Here is a 5,412-nt window from a genome sequence, read left to right on the forward strand (position 1 = left end):
GAGGCTTTCATGAGCTGGCACCGTGAAGGTACACAGGCCGGCAGGAGAGAACAGAAGAAAGAGACCCGACGCAGGCTTGGCCGGAGGCTGCTTCAAGGGCCCCCTGTCTGAGACACACTGGCTCTTAATAGCTGGGGAGTAACGTGGTGACCAGGACAGAAATCAAAGTCAAGGTGGTTCCAAGGGGAACAGAGGTCAAAATGTCCACTGAGCAAAGAGACTGGGGGAAAAAGGCCAAAATTCTGGGGTGGCACCTAGAGCAACAAGAAAATGATACCCAGGAAAAATGGGGGGAGATGGATTTTCACGCATTTTGTTTAAAACCCACTCTTAGTAAGGCAGGCAGTGAATCCAGTGAAGGTTTGAGCATTCATGTCGTGTCAGGAAGGGTGCCCAGCCAACTGGTAAGACGCTGAAGCAGACGCCCTCCGTGTTCAAACCCTAACCACTCAGTTCACCAGAGGGGCGACCAGCTGTGGCTTCGTGGAGAGCATTGCAAAGGTTTCCGAAATCTGGGTACGTGACAGGGAGCACGAGACTCCACAGAGCACCCTCATATAGAGTTTCCTTTTGAAGATAAAGGATGTGGTTCATCTAGAGAGAGACAAAGCGAGAAACAGAGATCAGTAAACAGGAAGGGAGACATAGAAACAGAAAAAGACAGAGAGAGACAGACAGACAGGCAGAACCTGCACACATGGGAGGTCCAGAAGACGTTTCAGGCATCAGGCACCATCCCCCATGCCTCATATTTGCACATAGGTTATGTTTTGTCTCAGAATTAAACCGTCAAGCTCTGCGCAAAGCATTTTTTTTTCCCCACGTGAGTTCAAACCATAAGTTTCCAACATGTGTTTCCGCTCCTCCAGCCGTGTCATCAAGCAGCCCATCTAACTGGTTACATCGATTACAAACCATCGGTGGAAAAAAACGGCCACAGGGGTCTCCAGAGGAGTTCTGGACTTAAGGAGTGCGTCCTAAATCCCATGGCCCTTGTCTAGACCAAGAGTCAGAAAACATTTTTAGTTTTTTAAGGAAGCTCCATACTGTTTTCCATAGTGGCTGTAACACTGTAAAGAAACTATACTCTAATAAAAATTAAAAAATAAAAAAAAGCGTCAGAAACCACGTTGCCAGGTGATCGCGATAGAGCTTTTGTAACCCGGCGGTAAATCAACTCCGTGTGTTCGGGCCGGTACTGACGGGGCTGCCAGCTTCACACGGGAGTCCCTCTGCATGGGACTATCTCTGCCAGAAGGGTAGGGCTGCGTGCTACACCGGGGGCTGGTGTGGTCTGCACACTCAGGGGAGTGGACACCCCAGGCACGACCCTCACTGGCTGAGGATATTCAGTGCAGCTTCCCCTCCCCAGAGCAGGGTGGCTCTGAGGTAGCCAGTACCAGTCCCCCAGGGAATCTGCAGTTCCACTGAGACCCAGTGGCCCACTGGGGTAGCCCTCGTGGATGCGCTCATTGGTGTGGGAGGTTGAAGTCTAAGATGTAGCCCGAGATCCCTTTCTGCTGGTGTAGAGTGCGTTCCTCTTGAGAATGCGTGGAACCTGTGAATATGGTGAATATCACTGTCTCTCTTTCTCTTTTTTTAAATAACCTATTATTATTATTAGTTTTAAGTTGTGGTACAAAACACGCATAACATAAGTTGGACCATCTTAACCATTTTTCAGTGTGCGTTTCAGTGGCGCTAAGTATATTCACGTCGCCGTACCATCATCGCCACCGTCCCTCTCCAGAAGTTTTCCATTTCCCGAAACTGAAAATCCATACCCATTAAACACTAATACCACGTTCCCCCTGCACACAGCCCTGGCAACCACCACGCCACTTTCTGTGTCTATGAATGTGATCCTCTACATACTGCACTGAGGTCGAATCACACAATGTTTGTCTTTGTGTGTCTGGCTTATTTTACTGAGCATGATATCCTCCAGCTTCACCCATGCTGTAGCCTGTGTCAGGATTTCCTTCTTAGGGTTGAATTTTATAAATACTGCATTTCGCTTATCCACTCTTCTGTCAGCGGACACCTGGATTGCTTCCACCGTGTGGCTGCTGTGGACAAACATTACTTTTATAATCCTGCGGTTTGATTTCTACCCCCATGCAAAGGAATACCGAGGCTGAGGGGGTGGCGTAACTTGTGCACACAAGCCGAGAAGCAGCTTCCACACCCAGGACTGTCTGCTTGCACCCCCTACCCCTTTTCTCTCCATCTTTCCGTACTTTTTATTCCTACGGAAGGGTGTTGTTGTTGTTTTGCTGTTGTTTGTTTGTTTCAGCGTGAGGATCAACAACGTGAATGCCACTCTGTTGGCTAGGTTCCTCACTGGTTGACTTTTGAGTCCATCAACTACCCTGGGTGGGCCTGACCTAATCAGAAGAAAGGTAGAGTCAAAAAGATAGGATCCTACAGGCCTGGAAGAAAGGAAATAGCCATGATGAGAAACGACCAGGGGCTCATATGGCAGGGACTGCAGGAGCTGAGTGTGGTCCCTGGGCCACCCTGAGCAAGTTTTTGTTTTTAACCTTGGTTTGTACCATTAACATTCACACTTTCCAGAAACGTGTTGCCCTGAATGGTAGGGAACTTCTCAGGCTCCTAGATGTCTCCACTTTATGTCTATATTGTTATGGGCAGTGTGACTCTGGATGTCCCATAGGAGAGGCTGTAATCCCCCTCCCCGCTTTCCTGCCGTGATCACTGACTCACCCCGGAGGAATCGGCGTGGCAAAGGCTCCTACTTAGAATCACGGTCTCCCCAGTCAGCACACGCTGCACTAAGCTTCAGCGGGTCCCCGGCATGGACAAGTGTCCATAAATAGAACCTCGATAACCTCAGATCCTAAAAGCGTCGATGGACCTTTGTAAAAACCACGGTGCCTGTCCAGGGTGGGCGGCACGGCAGGACCTAGATTTTCTCTTTTCTCAAAGTAATCACATACCTTGAGGTGCAAGGTGTGAAGTAATTAAACTTGGTTTTGTCGCAACATGGTTCTGTGACAAAAAATTAAAAAAAAAAAAAAAGCAAGAGGGTGGTGTGAAAAACAAGCCTATTTTCAGCTCTGTGTTGTTAATCATCTGCTCTCACCCCGGGGGCCTGCATGGGATCATCTGATTTCTTTCCCAAGCAAAGAAAACAAATGAGAAGCAGTTCAAGCCTCCCGGTTTGCCAGCCCCTCATTCTATTTCCGCGTCTTTGTGCCAATGGTTGAAGGATTTCAAGGGCCTCTGGCAGCATCCCAGGGATGGGAGGTATGGGCCATATTTGGGATTTTCAAGGAAAATCAAGTTCAACAGAAAGGAAACAGCCTCTGTGGCTCTTCCAATTCTTTAGTTTGGAAGGCAGCCTATCGCCAAGACCTGGGAAAGAAGTGTTGGTGTCATCAGGATGCCAAGCATTGGGGTCTGTGTGTGCTTCCTGTGACTACCACCTGGATGTCTGTAAACAAGGGAAGTGCATCCTCTCCCGGTTCTGGAGTCCAGAAGTGCAAAATCAAGGTGTCCGGAGGCCTGCACTCCCTGTGAAGAAGGCTCTAGGGGAGGGTTCTTCCTGGTTTCTGGTGGCTGCTACAATCCTTGGTGCTGACTAGCTTGTGGCCCCCTCACTTCAATCTCTGCCTCTGTCTTTGCTTGTTCTTTTCTGTGAATACTTCTGTCTAAACCTCCCTTTCCTTCCTCTTATAAGGACACCAGTCACTGAACTGAGGGCACGAGGATGATTTCCAACCAAGACCCTTAACTAATGACACCTGCAAAGACCCTCTTTCCAACTGAGGTCCCATTCTGAGATTCCCAGGGATGTAAACTTGGGAGAGGACCCTCTGCAATCCACTACGTGATGTCCCTCTCCGTCTCTCTGTCACCTTTCTGTGGCTCTCACCTTGTCCTGACCCCCAAGGAGCTGAGAGGTCGTCTCTGGCAGGAGGAATGAAGAAGTGTGCTATTCCCAGCACAGCGTGTTATTTATAGAGTGACACTGCCCGGGGATCACATGCCTGCCCTGAGAGCCCTGGGATCACACGTCAGCCTCAGACCTCAGGACAAAAGTTAAAACCCGCAGCAACGGGTTGGGGAACTGGCATCACCACGGCCGGGCTGGTGCTTCTCTGATTAATGAGGCCGACAGCAAAATACCAGGTCTTGCGTCCCCGTAACCGGGTATTGTTCTCCCACGAAAACGTATCAGCTCTGTCAGAAGCTTTGCCCCAGTTCCTTCTCTTCTCATTTGTGTTTTTTACCTTCAGGTTGGAAGGATACTTAGCAGTCCCCCTTCCCTGCTGAGTTCCTTTCTGGGAGCTGGGTCCCGGGAATCCGCAGCGCCTGTCCATCAAAGGGACGCAGATACAAAAGGTCTGCTCGGGGGCTGCCAGCCAAACCCAGGGCGGCCGTTCCGGTGCTGAGTGCACATTCAGGCTGGATTATCTCCGCTTTGGGGGACGCTGGTAGACACCAAAGGAATGTGTCTAGGACGTCACGAGATCTCGCGGCTGGTGGGCAGAAAGCAGTGGTGCTGGCAGCGACATGCCAGCCACAGCACAAAAGCAAAGAGAGACCCAGTGTATATTTTGGCCGAGGACGAGAAACCAAGGGTGATCTCTGCGGAGCCGCGGGTGACACAATTGCTGGTTTCATCTTCAGCGGGTATTGATTCAAGCCCACTGAATGACACTCAGGCATGCACGGGGGTATCACGGTGATGGAGGAAAGTGTGAGAAACGCGGAGCATTTTCCTGCCTTTCTGGTAACAGATACCTAAGAAAACCTGATAATCATAGTGATTGTGGTAAAGCTGTGTGCATATGTAGTGATTTTCTTTATAGGATCCTGCCCTTGGCTTAGAGGGAATGCATCCTTTTATTTCTCCTCACTTGGGTCTCCATCTTCAGAATCCCATCCCTCCAAAGGCCTACCGGTGCTCTTGTCCTCCCAGGCTGCTTGAAGATCAGCCGCCATCATGAACGACACAGTAACTATCCAGGACCAGGAAGTTCATGACCGACTGACTACTTCAGTGGAAACAAACGGGCATCGATGTCCTTCACCCTGGGAAGGCAACAGGACCTGAGACAAAAATTTGGGGAAAAAAAACTAGCCGAAATGCATATACAAGACCGCACCAGATGTCATCTTTGTATTTGGATTCACAACCCATTTTGATGGTGGCAAGACAACTGGCTTTGACATGGTTTATGATGCCTTGGATTACCTGGAGAAGAATGAGCCCAAACCCAGGCTGCAAGACATGGCCTGTATGAGAAGAAAAAGAGGTCCAGAAAACAGCGAAAGAAACTCAAGAACAGAATGAAGGAAGTCTGGGGGACTGCAGAGGCCAGTGTTGGTGCTGGCAACAAGAGGAGTAAAGATTCTGCCGTGGCTGTATCGGTGGAGATGTGA

At 49.6% G+C, this 5,412-nt stretch overlaps 1 pseudogene; it reads left to right on the plus strand.

Annotated features, from left to right (window-relative positions):
* The first annotated feature begins 4,972 nt into the window (after positions 1–4,972).
* LOC136142750 (small ribosomal subunit protein eS24 pseudogene) lies at positions 4,973–5,412 on the plus strand (annotated as a pseudogene).

This window comes from Phocoena phocoena, chromosome X (genome assembly GCF_963924675.1).
Source record: "Phocoena phocoena chromosome X, mPhoPho1.1, whole genome shotgun sequence".
Taxonomy (NCBI): Eukaryota; Metazoa; Chordata; class Mammalia; order Artiodactyla; family Phocoenidae; genus Phocoena; species Phocoena phocoena.